This window comes from Balaenoptera ricei, chromosome 9, assembly GCF_028023285.1.
Source record: "Balaenoptera ricei isolate mBalRic1 chromosome 9, mBalRic1.hap2, whole genome shotgun sequence".
NCBI lineage: Eukaryota > Metazoa > Chordata > Mammalia > Artiodactyla > Balaenopteridae > Balaenoptera > Balaenoptera ricei.
In genome coordinates, this window is record NC_082647.1 from 79,605,599 (window position 1) to 79,628,796 (window position 23,198).

General features: G+C 35.4%; 1 protein-coding gene across 3 annotated transcripts in view; it reads left to right on the top strand.

The window, feature by feature from the left end:
* The window catches only part of SEMA3D (semaphorin 3D), a 206,623-nt gene that overhangs the window by 17,905 nt on the left and 165,520 nt on the right, over positions 1–23,198 (top strand). For 2 of the 3 annotated variants that reach the window (XM_059934032.1, XM_059934031.1), the window contains exon 2: positions 8,664–8,758. The exons of the other annotated variant lie outside the window; for it this stretch is intronic. The gene's annotated coding sequence lies outside the window, so the exon portion shown is untranslated. The remainder of the gene's footprint in view (positions 1–8,663; positions 8,759–23,198) is intronic. 3 annotated transcript variants of the gene reach the window in all.

Here is a 23,198-nt window from a genome sequence, read left to right on the forward strand (position 1 = left end):
TGGTGCTGAATGTTTGGAGAGGAATGGCCCCAGGCTTGAGTAATTCATGATCCACATCTATAAGACACTGGTTGTAGTGTGTTCAGAGGCACACAACTGAGTCATCACAAAGCTGAGTTTATAGCTGACGTCTCTTCACTCCTAGAGGGGCAGACATCCTACTTTTTACGGATGTCGACAGATAATTTAGAAAATAAATTTAATGCGTTCTGCGAGAATTGTCGACACTTAGATCCAGGCAAGGTGATGACTGCTGGTCACATAATGATGACCATTTCTGAAAGAATATATTAATTTTCTTATCTGATAATCAAAAGCTCTGTTCTGGTTATGATCACCAATGCTATAGAGCTGCTCTTGACCTGATCTCTATCTACTTTCATTATTTAAAAAAGGGTACATTTATCAATGTATGCCTTATATTAGCACTATAGAATTTTTAATCTATATATTCATGTATACACACTCTTATATATACATATATATGCATATATCTGAAGGGGAGCAAATATGTCGCCCTCTGAAACTGCCTCTTTGGCATAAGGCTTATCTTGCCCTGGTTCTTTTTAAGAGACAACAGGTGTAGGAGAAGCTCTGAAAATCTAGTAGAAGTTACCCTTTTGTAAGAGGAATTTACATTTATAAAGGAAATATCCATTTGTAAGGGTGTCTTCCACTCCCTATCAGGAAGAGAAGGATAACCGAATCTTAAACTCTTTTTGCTGGAGAAGGCCACAGACTTACATCTGCATAACAACCACGCCCTTGTTTGTTAAGGACTGGTGTCTAACTGCACATATCCCCCCCACCAAAATGCTAAGTAATAGGTAGATTATGCTGGCAGAGATGGGTCTTTTCCACATTTTTAAAATATGAAACTCTGGTACAAAATTCTGTCAAGCCATTCAACTGTAGTGTAGACTTTAATCCAAAATAAATGTCCTTATCAAAAGTATTCATGTTAATAGTATCCTCTGCAGTTACTGGTTTGTTGTTTATAGTTCTTTGTCTGTAGGAGGTAGCCTTATGTAAAATGTTGCCACTTTCCAATCATCATTTGGGTGTGAAGGAAGAAAAAGAGATAACATTTTTACACAATATCATGCTTTCTGGATGTGGTCACCTTTAATAATAGAAACCAAAAGAAACATTTCCCAATGTATTCATCAAAGTTCTACCAGGAAGCAGATGTGCAGTCTTATTTTTCTCTTAATCATGTATTTATTTATTGCATTACATCTTTCAGTTGTGGATATTTTCCTGTAGAGGGAAATTCCATCCTTCCTGGAATAATAATTCCCCAAGTTTTATATGTATTTTTTTCAACTGATGAGTCGATGTGAAAATACAGTCTCCCTTCTTAAATGTATTTGTCTTTTGATCATATCTCTATATAGGGAGAGCTTGAGTGCTTATATCTCTTCCTGAGGATATTTCTGTTGTATCAAAAAAAAAAAAATTCAGGGAATTTTAGGGGAAAGTAATCATATTTCTACAAAAATTCAAACAAATGGATCTCCAACAATAGAAGCAGTTTCATGGAAAATTTTAGTAACATCTAAAGGTCAAAATTTATAGTAACTCAACCTCCTGTCATTCTAGCTTTTTCATTTCTTTTCTTCACTCCTGCTGAAATGATTTGTCTCCATCAGAACATCCCAGCCTTGGCTGTCCTCCATCTTTCCAGAATCTCTTGGTTTCACTTATCTATGTATCCAGCCTAGATCTCCAGATCAGGCATTTCAAACAAAAATTTTCAGCCTACTGTAACGTCTCATATGCTGATGTAGTTGATGTAGTTTCCTACATAATGATGCATATACTTGTCTGAGCTCTTTGATCTTCACATAGGTTTCTATTCGTCTGGGTCTAATGAATTACCTGCTGGTTCACCAGCCCATCCTTACTGGTGGATATTACTCTGGACCAAATAATTTGTGTTGATCTCAGAACAATGTTCAGACAACTTTTGACAAATTTGATAATTTATACTCACCTTCGCAACACCTATACACCATCATTCAGACTATGGTATGATCACTTGTTTTGGCCACAGTCTTTTACATGTTACACCCTCGTGTACAAAACCTCCAACTCATGTTTCTTTATATCTTCCTGGCCTTCAAACATAAAATGTGTAAAATAAAACAGGATTTTATTTTCTTAACCTCTTTATTTCTTTTGTCATGATTCAACTAGTAATCTGAATTTAATTAACAATCATCCCTAATGCAGTGTAGAGCATGTGTTTTGGGCTTAGTCTACCTGGGTTCCCATCCTGACTCTGTCACTTATTGAATTGTAGGTTTGGACATCTAATTTTATCTTTCTGTTTTAGTTTCCAGAACTGTAAAATGGAGTAATAAGAATATTTAACAGGTTAATGTGGGGATTAAATAAATCAATGAGTTCTCAACTTAGAATAGTGTCTGTTCTTTAGTTATCCCTGCATAAATGTTAGCTGCTGTTATTATCACTTTCCTTTGCTCTTTATTTCCAGTTAGTTCAGCAAGTTTTGTTAAAATTTCCCTTCTTTTTATTCTCACTGCCTACACCATGATTCAAACTTTCATGGTCTTTTGCCTGTATTATTTTAATAGTCTCCTAATTCATATTCCTGTTCTCATTTAATCATAAGCTCTAACTTAGAATGTTGCATTCCGAAACCTTTATCTTGGTTAGGAACATTGTATTTGGCAAGATAAAGGTTTTATAGAAAAACACATAATCTAAGCAAAACTAAAAATGGCATTAAGTATCATGAGTGTGTATATACATGTATGTGTATGTGTAAGAAACCTGGTACTAAATAAAAGTGAAAGCAACCTCATTCTAACCAAATTAGATACTCATGGTTATTAAACCTCCTTGTGTTGCTAATCATCTTGTTGGTACCTTCCTTGTTGATTAAAAAACTACTAAAGCATGTGATATGCTTGGGTATATATTTATATAATTTTCTGTTAGGGAGACCATATACCTTTTAAAATTTGTGAAGCAGTTTGCATTTTCCCTTGATTTATATATCTATTTTCTCTACCACATCTTCTCTCCATAAAATGGGACTCCTTATAATACACTTATTCCTGTTTTATATGAGAGAGATCAGGAATAGTTGATGCTCTTTTGTTTAAAGGGAATGACCAGAAGTGGACTTAAATGTGAATTTTAAAAAATTGTTGTACATATGCATCAAGTTACTGAAAAATCACAAGTAATGAAACCATTGTGGGTAAGGCACAATTTTCTCCTGGTAATCGTAATCTTCATCATCAACTGTACTCTAATGCCACTGTTGTCATCCATTCCCTGTCCAGAGTGATGGCAGAATCCAGTTTAACTGCTTTAAATTGGTATGACCTGGGTTTAATCTAACTTTGCAGCTTAGATCACACTTATTTTACCCACACGAAATTATAACATCACTTTTCTCATACCATATCTTATGTGTCTCTTGAAATATTACCCACTCTCAAATTCCAGCTTAAATGCTATCCTGACTATGAAATTTCCACTCCATTCCCCTCCCATCTCAGTCAAGAAATAATTTTTAACAATTTAGTTCATATTTTATACCTCTTTTATAGCACTTACATTCTGTCTAAATTATAGCTGTTTGTATACATTTTTTTTTAAGTACACTGTTATCTCCTTTAGTAAAGGACCACATTTTGTTGACCAACTACAAACAGAGTACAGTGGAGTTGAATCTTATACAGGTTCTAAGTTCAATATTTAAAGTTAAAATTTTGTCTTTTCAATATTATCCTGAAAAGTCACTAAAGTAATACATAAAATGTATTATACAGCATTTGTGTGCCAGGTTAGGAGCTGGCATTCAGTCTCTCAAAAATACATAACACTGAAAATTTTCCTTCTACATTGAATCAAGTCACTGTCTTTTTACTTCAGCACAGATGAAGTAATTGGCTTGTATTTAGAGGCTGTGTTGTATGAAAAAAAATCCATGCCTCTTTAAACATGAAAATCAAATACAGCTTGAGGAGATGTTTAGACTATGAGAACTGAGAATGACTAAAGGGATTTCTTTTTTTTTCCCCCTCAAAATTATTTTTAAATAGCTAAGTGGTCTAAAAATTCTTTCTATCTTCTTGGTTTTCATGAAATTTGGTTGCCTACTTTCACAAGGGTTTGGATAGGTAAGTAGGTAGATATACCGACAGATAGACGGATAGAGAGGTAGAGGTTTGGATAAATATATACTAGTTTGGAGGACTATATCAAATTTTAAAACTTCTGTGCATCAGAACAAACAACAGAGTGAAAAGGCAACCTATGACATAGAAGAAATAATTGCAAATCATATATCTGAAAAGGGTTAATATCCAGAATATATAAAGGACTCCTACAACTCAATAACGGCAACAACAACAAAAAACTGATTGAAAAATGAGCAAAGGATTAAATAGATATTTATTCAAAGAACATTTAGAAATAGCCAATAAGCATATGAAAAGATGCTCAATATCACTAATCATTAGAGAAATGCAAATCAAAACCACCATGAGTTATCACTTCACATCTATTAAGATGGCTACTGTCCAAACAACAGAAAATAACAAGGGTTGGTGAGGATATAGAGAAATTGGAATCCTTGTGCACTGTTAGTGGGAATGTAGAACGATCCACCTGCTTAGGAAAACAGTCCAGAGTTTCCATTAAAAAATTGAAAATATAATTACCACATGATCCAGCAATGCCACTTCTGGGTATATATCCCAAAGACTTGAAAGCAGGGTATCAAAGAAATATTTGCACACCCAAATTTATTGTGGCATTATTCATACTAGCCACGAGGTGGAAACAACCAAAATGTCCATCAGTGGATGGACAAACAAAATATGGTGGAAAATGGACAAACAAAATATGGTGTGTATATACAGTGGAAAGTGATTCAGCCTTAAAAAAGAAAGAAATCCTGTCACATGCCACAACATGGATAAACCTTGAAGACATTATGTTAAGTGAAATAATACAGTCACAAAAAAACACATGGTGTATGATTCCACTTCTATGAAGTGTTTAAGTAGCCAAACTCATAGAAATAAGAAATTAGAATGGTGGTTTCAGGGACTGAGGGGAGGGAGAAATGGGGGATTATTCAATGAGTGTAGAGTTTCAGTTTTGTAAGATGAAACAGTTCTGGAGATCTGTTGCACAACAATCTGAATATACACAACAATACAAAGTTGCACACTTAAAAATGGTTAAGATGATAAATTTCATGTTACATGGGTTTTTGTTTACCAAAATTAAAAATGATTTAAGAACACTGGTTGAGAGCTTCCCTGGTGGTGCAGTGGTTAAGAATCCGCCTGCCAATGCAGGGGACATGGGTTTGAGCCCTGGTCTGGGAAGATCCCACATGCCGCGGAGCAACTAAGCCCGTGCGCCACAACTACTGAGGTCATGTGCCACAACTGCTGAAGCCCGTGTACCTACAGCCCATGCTCCGCAGCAAGAGAAGCCACAGCAGTGAGAAGCACGAGCACCTCAAGGAAGAGTAGCCCCTGCTTGCCGCAACTAGAGAAAGCCCGCGTGCAGCAATGAAGACCCAACACAGCCAAAATTAAATAAATTAAATAAATTAAAAAGAAAAAAAAAGAATACTAGTTTAAATAACTAGTTTAAATCTAGGATGCATGGCATTATACGATGTAGTTGCTCAGTTCAAATTATTATTCAAGAACGGCTTTGCAATAGAAACATTGTTAAAAGAGCAAACTTTTACTCAGACCTTCGTTCAAATCCATGCTCTGCTACTGACTGACTATATGACCTGCAACACTAGTTTAACTTCTCTGAGCATCAGTTTCATCACAAGCTAATTTGGATTAAAAATATCTACCTGCAGCAGCTTGAAATGAAAATCATTGAGTTTAGCACATAGTAAGCATTCAAAAAAGGTTGTTTATTATCATTATTATTGATGGTTCCATTTAAAAAACGTTTATAACTTACGGTGTAAGTTCAAGCCTTCTTTGCTAGAACAGGCATCTGTGACTTTACTCATTTCAATTTATATTTGGAAGATAGGCAGGACTTACTTTTTTTTCCCTACTGTTTTGAAAGGGCATTCAGACATGAAATGCTTGATTATTTACTTGAATCAGGATTGAAACACTTGGCCAGTTGAAGGCAATTCTGGGAATTAGAAAAAGGGCCCCTCTCTGAATGACTGAAGCTGGATTTCTGAATTGGGTCTTTCAAAAATAATAGGGTCCTTTGCCCATTTTCCATGAATTTACATTTTTCATAGAACATTGCTTTGGATCAGATAAAATTTAAGTAACATCTCTCATTTTTTTCATTACTTTAAAAAATGCAGCCTTAATCTTAATCGTTCTCACTCTCCTTACATCCTTTCTGTTGGACACTGGACTCTTTCTTTCCTTATTTATTTTCCTATCATGTGTACTCTCTTTATATAGCCTTTGTTTTTTTCAGATTCCAGTTCTTATTTTTCAAGTGTGATAAATATACTCTCATGAATTTTTAGAAATTTAGCTTTATTTTACTGTTCACTTTCTCACAAGCACTATGTTCTTTGCTTTGCAAGAATTTTCTTACTAAATTATGATTCTGTTGTGTGGTGAGTGATATTATTTTCTACTTTACACAGATGAGGAAACTGAGGCACAGAGAGATTACATAACTTGCCCAAGTTCCCGCCTACTAAGTGTGAAGAATGGGATGTGGACCCAGGAGGTTTGATTCCAAGGCTAAGGCTCTCCAGTGCTACACAAATATTACCTCATTTTCTTGGAGAGGCACTTTCTAAGACTGCCTTTTTTTTTTCCTTTCCTTTACTCTCTCTATGTTTTACATTCCTACTAATTTCTTTTAGGAATTTCCCCCTTCCCTTCAAAATGTAGATTAACATTTTAGAATATACTGCTTTCCCTCTCCTGTTCCTGCCTTTCTTACCGCATCTTTGTCCTTCCGGGTCACTAGCTCACTGCTGGAGATGTCCTTGGCCTCTGAACCTTTGCCCTGTGACATTCATTTGCTGACTCAGTTCCTTTACTTCTGTCTTCCAAGGAGTCTGAGCATTTTAAATGTTACTTTCCTCTCAGTCAGTTCCAAGATGATGTTTGCCTCTGCTAAGTGTATTTCCTCTAAGCTACTGGGAACTTCCGTTCTGCAGATTGCTTTTTGGTGCATTTGGAATGAAGTTGCCAAGTTTCTTTTTGTGCATATGCTCGCTTTTCAGTTCCTGGAACCTTGACAGAGTTTCCACTCTTTTTCTACATTGTTCTCTCTTCACTCTGCTAGTATACCTCTGCCATATTGTTTTCTCTCCACCCCAGTTCCCTTCAGAATCCCTTGTCCTGAATGCTTCAATCTACCAGAACCTTCCACTGTCTTTTTTATTGTGGCAGGAGTTGTATTTTAATTAACTACAATATGTCATTTTGTAAAAACAAATGGCTATACATTCTGGAAACTTCAGCAACTAAGTTTTGTTATTATTTTTTTACCTGATCTACTCCATCTGCTTCTTTCATTTCTCTTATAAGAACTGTGCTTTAATGATTTCCAAGAAACTCATAATGAGGATGTGGCTTTACACAGTAATCACTGTATGTGAACTATGAGTGCTTATTGGTGCTGTGATTGAGGACACAAATCATGCAAGAAATCCAGGGCAGTGGAAAGATCACCAGGCATGCAGTCAGAAGATTCCAGCCCTTGCTGTTGGTGGTTCTTAATATCAACTTTATTTTAGCTTCTACAGTATTTCCTCTTATTCTCAGCTTTGTTATTTGTAAAATGGAGGATTAATAATACCTAACTCCAAAGGTGAGGGTCAAATGAGACAAAAAGCACATGTGTTTTACAGTTTGGAAATAGCTATACAACAGGTACAGATTATTATTAGATTGCCTCTCAAAGCACAGAGATGAAAGTTTGTCAAGCACATAAAAATGTAAATGAAAACGAGTGGAAAATATGACCAGAACTGTATAAGAATTTCATTTATTTAGTTTTCTATCGAGTATCAGGAGTTTTCTTAAAATACTGACATCTGCTCTTTGGGCTTTATTTAATGGAAGAAAACTTCAACATAGCCCTATAAATATTTGAGTGTGTGAGGGTGATGGTGACATGTTTTGCTGACCCAAATATCGTAATCCAAAAATAATACTATGTGGGTAGTTCACAGTTTCTTCACATGATAGGGTGGCTATTCCAGTGTGATTCATAGGGAGAACACAGATGGCCTACAAAGACATGGAGTAGCATGTGTTATTATGGATGAAGTTCCACCTGGGAATCCTTTGCTTCCTTCTGTGACGAGTCATGTCCCTCCCACAAGAATGGTGATTTCAAGGTTTTCTATCTCCCCGCATGTCTAATTATATAAGTAATTCATTTACATTTTAATCTTTAAAAATACCATATTGCAAGTGAACACATAGAATCACTGGAAGCCACATGAAAAGGATTTACTATCCCATTTTATTCCCTTCTGAAAACTGCTGAATTACTATACCATTTCAAGCCATTAATTAATGAAGACCTTTGTATGAACAGAATATGGAGGATAAAGCTAAATTTTTCAGTTCTTTTGAAAATTGAGCTTGAACTGTTAACATGATTCCAATTTTTTTTATTCTGTTGATTGCTTTGTCCTCTAGAATCGTGGTAACCATCTGAGTGGTCAAGTTGCTTGTATCTTATGCATACAGACTGATATAAGCTGTTTCCCAGGACGTGCCTCGCTCCATACCAGGTGAACAGATTTTTCACTTGTATGTTTATACTTCCCTTCCTAATTCTAGGGCTGCCTTCTTTTCTGCCTTATTGCAATTATTCTCTATAAACCTCTCCCCTTGGTACCGGGTTAAATAATGTTTTTCCTCTAGATTACTTATGTCCTTTGCCTGTTTGTAGATAGCTACTTTGCCCATCCACTTGTTGCTCTGCCAAGATGTGCTCGTTTAGTGCTTTAATCTTTTATCATCAGTCATTTTTCTCTGCATCTTAATCATTGTTCCGTCGTGTCCCTGAACTCCTTACGGCTTCTCTGCACCTTTTGGATAATGAGGTGCCTGGATCTGAGCACCAGGTATGGTCTCATCAGTCCTGTCTAGGAGGGTCCCATTGCCTCCAGGCTGCTGTGATGCCTTCTTGTTCCCTGAGGTGCTCATTAGAGAGATGATGCCTGTCTCTACAGGCAGAGTCAAGCATGGCTTCACCGCCCCCGTTCTCCTGTAGCTCCCTTCTGGCTAATCCTTTTTCCAGAGTGGCAATTCCAATTTCTCTCCTCTCCCCTCATTTTCTTGCTCTCTAGCTCTCACTGTAAGTTTGTCCCTGTTGCCCTTTACTGCTTTTATTTTACTTATCCTGCCTGACTCATGATCTAATTCATCTGTTTATCTCCCCATTTCTCTCTTTTTCTTGTTCTAACGCAACATCTTCCCAGTTCCACCGTTTTCTACTTGGTGCTGATAACAATCTCTGCCACTCTGATTGTACACGCATCTATCTCTTAACCAAATCGACTTCTTTCACTCCTCCATGGGAAAAGATACTCTTATTCCCTTACGTTTATCTAATATCTTACCTTGTCATTTTTTAACGAAACAATAAGTAGTTTGGCATTATTCTGTTAGGCTTGAAAATTTAGTTTTATCGCAGTTCCTCAGAGAATTGAGCTATACATTATGTTTAATACTACTGTTTGCAACTTAATAAAATGACATTTAGTTCAGTTTTTAATCCATAAATTATATATTTTGGGGAAAGATATGATAGGTATAATGTCTCTGAAATAGTTACAATGTAAATCATGGTTTGTGCTTCTTAAATACTTGTTAATCCTTTCTTCTTTCACTCCATTCTTCCCTGTCTTTCCTGCTTCCTTCCTCCCATCACATAATGGTCCTGAAATCCTGGCATCTGCAGGATAGTGTGAGGGAGAGAATGCAGCATCTGTGATTCTAGACCCTGCTCTAAAAGTGATGAACTGTGCAGCCACATGAATCACTTATTTCATCACTTGTGTTCTCATAAATAACAAGAGCTGGCTTCAAAAAAGTGATGATTAAGTGAGAATAAGACAGCATTTTATTCACAATTTATAGGAATATGAGCGATAACTCCTAAATAAGTTTTGGGTCAAATTAAGGAGGACCTTGACAACTGGAAAAGTTTTATGTGAAACAACAGAAGGCTTCCCATTGCTTGTCAAATGAATTTTATCAAAACCTTCAAGAGTATGAATGTGGTTTGTGTAAAAATGGAGAATTGAAGTGAGGGAGACTGGAAAAGTTGCTAGGAAAATGTTATAACAGTTCAGGAATTAGGTAGTAAAGACAGATAAAGATTAGAGCTTGGAGGAAAAGTTCAATCTAGTATTATGGATTTGGGAACCAACTTTAAAATCAGTGGCTGGTCAAAAGTGGTTGGATTGAGTCTTACCACCTGGAGTGTTATTTATTTATTTATTTATTTCTTCTTCTTATTATTATTTTTAACATCTTTATTGGAGTATAATTGATTAACAATGGTGTGTTAGTTTCTGCTTTATAACAAAGTGAATCCGCTATACATATATCCCCATATCTCCTCCCTCTTGCTTCTCCCTCCTACCCTCCCTATGCCACCCCTCTAGGTGGTCACAAAGCACCGAGCTGATCTCCCTGTGCTATGCGGCTGCTTCCCACTAGCTATCTATTTTACATTTGGTAGTGTATACATGTCCATGCCACTCTCTCACTTCGTCCCAGCTTCCCCTTCCCCCTCCCCGTGTCCTCAAGTCCATTCTCTAAGTCTGCCTCTTTATTCCTGTCCTGCCCCTAGGTTCTTAAGAACCATTTTTTTTTTTTTTTTTTTTTAGATTCCATATATATGTGTTAGCATATGGTATTTGTTTTTTTCTTTCTGACTTTCTTCACTCTGTATGACAGACTCTAGGTCCATCCACCTCACTACAAATAACTCAGTTTTGTTTCTTTTTATGGCTGAGTAATATTCCATTGTATATATGTGCCACATCTTCTTTATCCATTCATCTGTCGATGGACACTTAGGTTGCTTCCATGTCCTGGCTATTGTAAATAGAGCTGCAGTGAACACTGTGGTACATGACTCTTTTTGACTTATGGTTTTCTCAGGGTATATGCCCAGTAGTGGGATTGCTGGGTCATATGGTAGTTCTATTTTTAGTTTTTTAAGGAACCTCCATACTGTTCTCCATAGTGGCTGTATCAATTTACATTCCCACCAACAGTGCAAGAGGGTTCCCTTTTCTCCACACCCTCTCCAGCACTTATTGTTTGTAGGTTTTTTGATGATGGCCATTCTGACTGGTGTGAGGTGATACCTCACTGTAGTTTTTTTTGTTTTTTGTTTTTTAACATCTTTATTGGAGTATAATTGCTTTACAATGGTATGTTAGTTTCTGCTTTATAACAAAGTGTATCAGCTATACATATACATATATCACCATATCTCTTCCCTCTGGGTCTCCCTCCCTCCCAGCCTCCCTATCCCACCCCTCTAGGTGGTCACAAAGCACCGAGCTGATCTCCCTGTGCTATGCGGCTGCTTCCCACCAGCTATCTATTTTACATTTGGTAGTGTATATATGTCCATGCCACTCTCTCACTTTGTCCCAGCTTACACTTCCCCTTCCCGGTGTCCTCAAGTCCATTCTCTAGTAGGTCTGCATCTTTATTCCCATCTTGCCCCTAGGTTCTTCGTGACCATTTTTTTTTTTTTTTCCGATACCATATATATGTGTTAGCATACGGTATTTGTTTTTCTCTTTCTGATTTACTTCACTCTGCAGGACAGACTCTAGGTCGATCCACCTCACTACAAATAACTCAATTTCATTTCTTTTTGTGGCTGAGTAATATTCCATTGTATATGTGTGCCACATCTTCTTTATCCATTCATCTGTTGATGGACACTTAGGTTGCTTCCATGTCCTGGCTATTGTAAATAGAGCTGCAATGAACATTGTGGTACATGTCTCTTTTTTTTTTTTTTAAACATCTTTATTGAAGTATAATTGCTTTACAATGGTGTGTTAGTTTCTGCTTTATAACAAAGTGAATCAGTTATACATATACATATGTTCCCATATCTCTTCCCTCTTGCATCTCCCTCCCTCCCACCCTCCCCATCCCACCCCTCTAGGTGGTCACAAAGCACTGAGCTGATCTCCCTGTGCTATGCGGCTGCTTCCCACTAGCTATCTATTTTACATTTGGTAGTGTATATAAGTCCATGACACTCTCTCACCCTGTCACATCTCACCCCTCCCCCTCCCCATATCCTCAAGTCCATCCTCTAGTAGGTCTGTGTCTTTATTCCCGTCTTGCCACTAGGTTCTTCATGGCCTTCTTTTTTTTTTTTTCCCTTAGATTCCGTATATATGTGTTAGCATACTGTATTTGTTTTTCTCTTTCTGACTTACTTCACTCTGTATGACAGACTCTAACTCCATCCACCTCATTACAAATACCTCCATTTCATTTCTTTTTATGGCTGAGTAATATTCCATTGTATATATGTGCCACATCTTCTTTATCCATTCATCCGATGTTGGACACTTAGGTTGCTTCCATGTTCTGGCTATTGTAAATAGAGCTGCAATGAACATTTTGGTACATGACTCTTTTTGAACTATGGTTTTCTCAGGGTATATGCCCAGTAGTGTGATTGCTGGGTCATATGGTAACTCTATCTTTAGTTTTTTAAGGAACCCCCATACTGTTCTCCATAGTGGCTGTATCAATTTACATTCCCACTAACAGTGCAAGAGGGATCCCTTTTCTCCACACCCTCTCCAGCATTTATTGTTTGTAGATTTTTTGATAATGGCCTTCTGACTGGTGTGAATGATATATCATTGTAGTTTTGATTTGCATTTCTCTAATGATTAATGATGTTGAGCATTCTTTCATGTGTTTGTTGGCAATCTGTATATCTTCTTTGGAGAAATGTCTATTTAGGTCTTCTGCCCATTTTTGGATTGGGTTGTTTGTTTTTTTGATATTGAGCTGCATGAGCTGCTTGTAAATTTTGGAGATTAATCCTTTGTCAGTTGCTTCACTGGCAAATATTTTCTCCCATTCTTAGGGTTGTCTTTTCATCTTGTTTATGGTTCCCTTTGCTGTGCAAAAGATTTTAAGTTTCATTAGGTCCCATTTTTTTATTTTTGTTTTTATTTCCATTTCTCTAGGAGGTGGGTCAAAAAGGATCTTGCTGTGATTTATGTCATAGACTGTTCTGCTTATGTTTTCCTCTAAGAGTTTTATAGTGGCTGGTCTTACATTTAGGTCTTTAATCCATTTTGAGTTTATTTTTGTGTATGGTGTTAGGGAGTGTTCTAATTTCATTCTTTTACATGTAGCTGTCCAGTTTTCCCAGCACCGCTTATTGAAGAGGCTGTCTTTTCTCCATTGTATATTCTTGCCTCCTTTATCAAAGATAAGGTGACCATATGTGTGTGGGTTTATCTCTGAGCTTTCTATCCTGTTCCATCACCTGGAGTGTATTCATGGCTAATCCAGACTCTGGAATACACCTCTGTGACTTGCTGAAATGGAGTATTTGGAGATGGTGGCATGGAAACTGTAATTGTTACAAGCCCCTCAGTTACTTCATATGCTCATAACTGGTTACAGAATTTTCAGGGGAAAGAGTTGTCATTGTCACAATAAGTTAATTTTAGGGTCTAGTGTGATGAGGAAAAGAAGGAGTAACTAAAGGGGGTTAATGGACCAAGAGACTAGAATCATGGAGGGAAAAACCTGGGCCTGCGATGAGGGAATGGTGTGGTTAACCAAGCAGGTAGACACAATAGGCACGGTTGGTGGGAATGGGTGAAGAAGTTCAAGTGAGGAATTTGTGAGACACCTAGGAATTCTGAGCTTTTGTTCTTGGTAGAATAGAAAAACTTCCAAATGGTATTGCAAATCAGTGTGCTTTAGGTAACTAAAGTGAAAAGTTGAGAACAGAATATTGTTGGGGAACAGAACTACACCTCTGGCCAGTAGAGATTTGGTTGTTTTGTGCTCTTTTGTTTTCCCCAAATAGAGGTGATGCATGTGAAGCTATAAATTAATGCTTTTCATTTACTTATATGTATTGGGAAAGCAAAATAAAAAAGTAAATGGCTGATCAACTTCGGGAGCAGTGCATAGGACCCAGACATCAGAGTGTTAGTGTGAGCACTTAAGATAAAACGTATAGGGTTTAGGAAAGGGTCAAATAGTGGAGAAAAGATGCATAAATTGTACAGTGAGGGCCTGTTTAGGGATACCAAATTGTTAACTTCTTTGTAGAAGCATTTTTTAGGAACTTAGTCTCACTTGGGAAAATGAATAAAAAAAATCTTTCTGTTAATATTTTGAAAATAACCAGTCTTTTATTCAAGTTATTTTCATTTAGTATACTACACCAGTATTTCAACATTAACATCAAAATTATTACCTTGTTTGAGATTAGTGTTCTTTATTTACTGCCACGTTTTTAGTACTGACTTTCTTTAGCCATCGAAGCAAATAAGAATGAATCTTTATTTCATAAAATGAAGAAAGAGAATCAAAACACAGATCTTTAAAAAAAAAAAAATCTGACTTAAAAAAGTAGGCTTGTGTTGGGGATAGTAAGACTTTCTGTATCTCAAAGTGGCATTTATTTCTGAAGCATGTCAGCCTCCCTGCACAGTGACTTACTGTGTTTATCTATAAAGAGAAAAATGAACTATTATGCAAACTCACTTCCATTTGGAAACTGTAGTGCCAAGTGTTAATGGCATCATTATTTCAAACAAAATCTGTTAGAACCATTACTTTTTGTCATAGGTTTCATGTGGGAATTTTCATGAAGAGTTTGTAGTCTATAAGACATTCACATGGCATAACTATTTTCTTCTTACTATCTATTATGCTAATGATTTTCTGGGTAGACAGATTGGTCCTTTTATTTAAAAAAAAAGTCAATTTCTTAACCTTTGCTAGCTGTCTTTCTGAATGTATCCCTTATACCAATTGAATATGGGTGATATGTTGGTGATATCTTTGGAGGGAAATGTAAACAACACATGAGGGGATGGAGTTTGCCCATAAGTTGGTAAGCATCTTAAAAATTTTCAGTATTGAGTTAAAATGTCATCAAGACCATAAGAATTAAAGAGAGACTTGTTTTTCTCAAGAGAGAATTTTGGAACTTTGTTAACTCTTGAAAGTACACTTGTTCTTTCAGGTTGGTAGAATCAAGCTCTAGCATTCTATGAAATACATAAAAGTTGAAGACTGCTTTGTTATATTAAGAATTACTTATCTTATGGCATAATATAAGATATAAATATAGTAACACCTTATTTTGTCTACATGTAGCACTTCTAAGCTAATATATATAAAATATACATGTCAGAAGTTGGTGATTAAAAACTACCAATCTTCAGAAGAAAAATCAACATAATTGAATAAATCCAGATAAATTTGGACTTAAAAGCATATCAGGTAAAATAAAGGAAATTGTATACATGTGATGAGTCATATTGTTTATTCATGATTTCAACAGCTCAGTGTTAAATTGTTGTTGATTAAGATACCTCAGTTTTTTAATGAGAAATCAAAGACTGTTTACTTGTTGTTCTATGATAGGTGCAAAGTCCACTATGGTAATATAAGATGCTTTAATAATTTGCATTCTATTAAAGAGCTAACCTTCATTAGAAATAAATATCTAAAATAAAATAAGGCATTCATATCTGTAAATGTGATACACCTAGAAGGTAAAAAAAGCTATAATTATATGATTATGCTTTTTCAAATAATAAATGTTTCACAGTCACTAAATATATAAATGAATCATTTACAAAGTGTCTTTAATAAACACCATCACTAGGGGCTGCTCACTGATTTGTCTATAATTAAGGATTCATGTACTCTTGCATATTACCTCCTTGTTGAAAACACATTAAGTTTCGGTATGACCAGGTGTTACCAGAGATTTAATATGTACCCATGGAAAAGAAATAACTAGTTGACCCATCAGGGAGATTAAAACTAACGCCATTGCCTCATGAGTACTAAGCTCTAATGGACAAGTTAACTAGCCTCCTAGTGATTTAGTGCACAGTAAGAAATGTATTGTATTAATGTATTGTATTGTATTGTATTGTAATGTAATGTATTGTATTGTATTAAGTATTACTCTTAGCAACATTTTTTAAATTACAAGAGAAAATAAAAATATTTATATCATGCTTAAGTGTTTAGAGGTGAAGTGTATTGATAGCTTCATCTCACATTTAAAAATATTTAAAAAAAATATTTTTTAAAGAAATCAGATAGATTGGCAGGATGTATAGATAAAGCGAATTTAGAAAACTGTTAATCATTGAATCGGGTGTGAGTATATGGATGTTTGCTGTATACTTTATGTTTTATAAATATTAAAAATATTAAAATATTTAAAAAAATTTATAATAAAAGTTTGGAAAAACATTTGCAACATAGACTATTACATCATTTTTGAAAGCAATCAATGTGATAAAATATGAAGGGAGCTGCCAATAATAACATGATATAATTCCTTATAAGTAGAAAGACAAGCTATGCTATATTTTAAAATATGAAGTATATTTTTAAAGTAAATTTGAACTTTAGCTAAATTCTTTTCAGATGTATGTATTTTTTGAAAACAGATTTTACTCTTTTCTCTTTAGATTATGTGTTTAAACCTAATTATTTTTTATGGTTGTTTATTATTCAGGGATAACCTAAAGTTTTCACCTTGTGTTGTATTTTCATCAATGGGCTTATTCAGTTTTATGGTTCTCTCTGGTACATTTACAAAGTGCACTTTATACTGCACTTCTACTTTCCTATAAACAAGGAAACAATCTGTACTACTGTATTTCAAATCATTGCCATCCCAGCCATTACTTCATTTGCAGTGAAAAGCACAAATAAACTGGGCAAGTACATTTCATACATGTTCATTTCTAAAGTGTTAATAAGTAAATGCCTGTCAGCCTTTGCACAGAGGAAGTGGCACACCCCCCGCCCCACATGGTGGGATTTGTGTACTTCTCTGTCCATTCCCCTCACATCTATTAGTCCTTCTGGGTTTTGTTCCATCTTTTTTTAAAATAAAATATTTAAGCAGTCTATTAAAAGGTACGTGTTATCAGCCCCTATGAGTTACTGATATCTGAGCTTTAATTGCTGTGTGTCCTAGACAGTCCTAAGAAAATGGGGCATAGGGAGAGTTTGGAACTTAGACGTTCTCTGATGTCAGTAACATCTGAACGTTTCTCAGTTTAGCAGGCACGGGAGTAGGAGGCCAGGCAGGCAGGAGCAAGCTAAGGCACTGTGTGCTGGAGAAGAGGGGCAAGATAGGGCCTCTTTGGGCTGAGCTGAAGGAGGGAGAGGAGACAGTCTGCGTGATGGTTTGCCAGGGCTAGCAGTCTTTGGATAATCTATGTCCATACCACATGCAATGTTCTTTATAGATATGATCAGTACAAAAAGACCATGGATTACTAATGATGATTGAATCTCTGGCATATAATTTTACTGATATTTTTCATTGAAACAAATACAGTGTAAAGTCATTATGATGCCTCCGGTCCTACTAGTCATTTACTTTTGAATGTCGTCAAGATTAGAAATTACCTGTCAATAGTTATTTATCTCTCTCAGAATCAGGGTCACAGGTTTCTGTTAATTGCCAGTACGAACAAGTGCAAGTGTCCCAGTTTCTAGGCTACTTGCATTTGATATTCATGGGTGCCAAGAGCAAAAGACTGACAACTATGCTAGGGCTTTCAACTATCTTATTAGATTTACAGAATAACAAAATTTACCATATGGGTGACAAGCAGTTGTTCAATTTCTCATCTGGATCAATATTTGTATTTGTTTTCTAAAATATACTTTTTATAGAAATTATTTTGATAATGAGGTTATCAATATGTATTTGAAGGCATATCACTAGTACGTAATCTTAGCAATGCTCTTTTGTTATTAAATTATTACTAACTCTGTTAATGCTCTTATTGTTCCACTGTTTTTCAAGCATTATCAATACCTCTGTTTTCTTTTACTATAAGATGTTACTAACCTTTTACACCCTTGTTCAGTCTGAGGTCGTTTTCATCCTTACCAACTTCTCTTCTCCACAACCCACCGTAGGTTTATGTTGTCCTCTTATTGCGATACTACTCCTTTTTAGGTAAGAATACAGATGTCTTTGGGCTACCAAATCATTTAATTTGTTCATCTGAGATCAAATTTAGTTGTAAATGTTGATAGCTCTTTCACTTGCTTATGATTAACAATGATCCTTCCATATGCAGCTTTGGCTTAGCTTAATAATCAGCAAGAGGTCGATCCAGTCATTACTTACTTGCACATTTCAGTGAAGTTTGTCCAGCAGGTGTTTGAAATAATCAAAACCTATGATCAAAAAGCATCCTCTCTGTGTAAACAAATACTTTTCTGCAAGTAAGTGTAGGTGTAAAATAAAACATTAAATTGTAACAAGGAAGAGTTCAAGGTGAGAGAAGCAGGAAATTTTACAGTGATGATATTTTCCTATATTTTATTATCAGGCCATAGCAAACATACAATAATGAACATTTGATATAAGTAGAAAGTAAATAAAACCATTCTGGACATATAACACATCTGTAACAGATTTTCTTTGCAAATTAGTTTTCTGGACGTTTTCGTTGTTTTAATCCAAGTGGGTTTAGAAAACTTGATTCTTTTTAGAGAGGATCTATAATTTGTGAATTTATAATATGAATTACAAGTTATTTAATATCTTTTAGGAAAAGGCTAACATAAAACCTCAAGATGGCCTAGAACCTTCAGTTCAATATAAGCGAATATGAAATACTAATGCAAAAAGCATGTGAGATGCTTTGAGGATGTAGAAAGAATGGTATTCCAATAAACTATAATAATTAAAAACTGCATGTTTGAATGATCATCACACATACACACAAATCCATAGTAAAGCTCAATTTTAACCAATATTGAAATATATTCTAGTCTGATTATTAAATCTTCTGATGAACTACATACTTTCTGGAGTTGATTTTGAAAATAATCTATTACTGTTTGTTAAGAACATCACACTGTTTTGTTTGCTTGTATGTTTGCTTTGTTCAGTTTTGCTTTTGTTTGGGATTGGAAAATTTCCAGAAATTGTTTATATGTGTGTAAACGTAGAGAAGTTTACCTAGTTTTATTGAAGATTTCTGAAGTGAAGAATGAAGGAAGGAAAGAAGACAGACTGTTCAGAACTAAGAGAAGGAAGGAGAAAATGAACAAACTTCATAAATAATAATTTATTTTCTGTATTCAGTTTTTGCATAGGTTTTCTGTGGCAAATCCCTTATGTTGCTTTACTTGCCTTTTAGTCTCAGTAATATCAGATAACTTCTAATTTCCTGGGGGGGGTGTGTGTGTATATTTCTTTGTGTGCAGGTAACAGTGCTATTTATTTATTTTTTTAATTTTTATTTTATATTGGAGTGTAGTTGGTTAATAATGTATTAGTTTCAGGTGTAGAGCAAAGTGATTCAGTTTTATACATATATAAAGAATATATATATTCCTTTTCAAATTCTTTTCCTGTTTAGGTTATTACAGAATATTAAGCAGAGTTCCCTGTGCTATACAGTAGGTCCTATATCTATTTTAAATATAGCAGTGTGTACATGTCAATTCCAAACTCCCAGTCTATTCCCCTGGTAACCATAAATTTGTTCTCTAAGTCTGTGAATCTGTTTCTGTTTTGTAAATCAGTTCATTTGTATCATTTCTTTTTAGATTCCACATGTAAGCGATATCATATGGTATTTGTCTTTCTCTGTCTGACTTCACTTGTATGATAATCTCCAGGTCCATCCATGTTGCTGCAAGTGGCGTCATTTCATTCTTTTTAATGGCTAGTAATATTGCATTGTATACATGTACCACATCTTCTTTATCCATTCATCTGTCGATGGACATTTAGGTTGCTTCCACGTCTTGGCTATTGTAAACAGTGCTGCAATGGAGGTTTCTTAAAAAACTAAAAATAGAGATACCATATGATCCAGCAATCCCACTCCTTGGCATGTATCTGGAGAAAAACATGGTTCGAAAGGACACGTGCACCCCAATGTTCATTGCTGCAGTGCTATTTATTTTTTAAAATATTTATTTATTTATTTGGCTGCACCTGGTCTTAGTTGTGGCATGAGGGATCTTTGTTGCCGCGTGCGGGATCTTCGTTGTGGCATGTGGGCTCCTTTAGTTGCAGCATGCGGGATCTAGTTCCCAGACCAGGGATCGAACCCAGGCCCCCTGCATTGGGAGCATGGAGTCTTAACCACTGGACCACCAGCCAAGTCCCAACAGTGCTATTTAAACATTTATATTGCTTAGCATTTGAAGAAAGTTCAAGGTGATATTAAGCATTTAAATATTATAACTGGGTTAAATTATTTTTAAAACTCTAGAAACTTGTAAAGCAATTATACTCCTATAAAGATGTTTAAGAAAAAAACACAAAACTCTAGAAACACTGTTTTGAAATATTATTTTGTTTTCCCCACATTTACAATGAAAGAAACTCACAGGAAACAAAAAAATAACACCATCACCACATAGGGAAGTCAGTGTGAAGAAAGTCAGCTTTGGACTGTCTCTAGCGGGGCTTGATTTTGGTATCACAGTGAAGATGTTGTTATACCAGGCTTCTACCTACTTGGTGAACTTAGACATGAACTCGGAAAACAGAAACATAGAAAAGCTTCAGTGACTGTAATCTTCTGGCTATAAATCCGGAAGAGCTGGAAAAGACAGAAGAGTGAAGGAGATATTAAAATGAAGCTTGAAGAGTCAAGCAGTAAATTGATTAGTATGTTGCATTAGCAAATTCTCCTGCAGATGTGATTTGGTGGGTGATACTACTTGCAGTGATACATTTTTAAATTTCCTAGAAAAGCACTTAGAATGGAAATTTCCAAAGCTTTTCAGTACCTTAGCTCAGTAACATTTCCATGCTACCACTAGGCCAACAAATAAACGAAAACCAAGAATTCTGTTTAATAAATAGTTGTAGCCAAACAGCTTATTAGTTCCAGCCAAACAACTTAATAAGTATTTATGTCCTGACATCCTAAATTGAAAGAAAAAATAAAATTAATATTTTTGTTTTATTCTTAAATAACCGCAATTACTTCTTGATGGGTGTGTGAGTGTACGTTGGGCACTGCACAACTTCTCAAACCTTCGCAACAGATTGAACAGTCATCTTTATTACCTGTTCCACATGGATTTTCAGGAGGTACTTGCTTTTTATCTCATGACCTGCTGAAAACCCAGCTTTGCATAGCTATGATGCCATTGAAAGGAATGTTGCACTCTCTAATGTTGAAACTGTGAAAAACCTTGACTAGTAATTTGTAACGATACAACATCTGTGTCTGACAGATGTTGAATACAGTTGTGTTTACCTTGACATTTTAAAATATCCCACAGCATGCCCTGTGAGTTCACTTAGCACTCCAGGGTGCCTTGGCACATGGTCTTGGAATCATGTAAACTATTAGATGCTAAAGTGAATCATAGGCCCTGAATCTTAAAACTGAGAAGTCAAAAAGCCTCTGCCAGAGTGAAAGTAAATGGAAAGCACTGTAAAGCAAGTATTCTTTATTCTTTAACATGTCTTATTCTTTAATCTCAGTGTTTTCTAGTTTTCTCAGTCTAGTTATTGCAAATATTTATCAGGATTCATAGTATAATTTTCTGTGGCTTTGGAAATTTGATGTTAGCATACACAATGGTTGTTTGATGCAAATGTTACTTGTATATTTTAAGAAAATAATATTATCGGTGTCTATTAGGACATTTTCAATTTTGACATGGCATTTTAAGAGTTGGACTGTTTTTCAAAGTTTCCAACTATACGTTTTTCCAACTACCTTTTTTCAACAGTTCATGAGATGTACGAGAGGAGACTTTCTATCTCTCATGTGTATATCCTAACTGCAAATAAACCCTGGGGTGCTGTAAGTCAGGGGATTTGAACTAATTTTCCATTTTATCTAATTTTTGCATTTCAGTAACCCAGTTAACTCTATAAACATTGTTTCCTTTTAAAAACAAATATATTATAGAAATGTGTATTTACTCTCAGCTAAGGAACTCAGTGGATCTTATCTGGATTATTAGAAGAAACCAAATATGAGAATTTTTAAACTAGATGATGTTATTCATTTTCTGAACAATAAACTATGAGAACCATCAGTGTCCCCAACTGAAGGCTCAGAACCAAAAACTAAAGCAAGTTATGTTAAAGTGAATCATTAAGAATATAAATCAATTTTTAAGTGAAAAGTAAAACAGAAAATATAATAATGTAGAGCTCTTCTTACATATTTCAGGCAGGGCTAAGTAATATTGATCATTCGTGGGGATACCTCATTTCTGTCACTGACATTCTTATGATTTTGAATTAAAATTTTGAGTCATGTATTTTTTTCCCATCTGTTCATTTTTAATCCTAATTTCCCTACCACCTACTTTGCTAATAAAGTTTCCGTACCTTTAAATAGATAAAGTCATCATAATCTCTGGCTGTGGTAACAAATTAGCTGACTTTCATAACAGGGATAACTGGTTTAAATTTTACTCACTGATTGAAATCATTTCTCATCTACTAGACAACCGGTTTTTGAAGGAATGAAACCCAGAACTGGTGCTGGGCAGGCTGGTTGGTCTGGGATCTTGTGAATTCTCTCAGCTAAAAAACTCTTAAAAATCTAAAGGGAGAAGTAGCAGGGAGTTGGTCATATGAATGAAGGCTGTATGGAGGTAACGGGAAGGGCTTTTCACCTATGTTGTATGTGCAAGATTGACTCTGGTTGTTTCATATCCAACTACAAGAGCAGAAAGCAATAACTTAGCCTATGTTGTGATGTGCAATATGTAGTAAGTGAAATATTAGGAGAAAATAATAATATGTAAATAATATGGTACTACAAGAAAAATAATTTGATATTTTTAACTTCATAAAATCCTATCACCTAAATGTTAGAAATATAAGTGTGTATATGTATACGTACATACACATACGTGTGTGTGTGTGTGTGTGTGTGTGCGCATGTGTGTTTCTGGATGTTGCCTGTAAATGGATTGTGG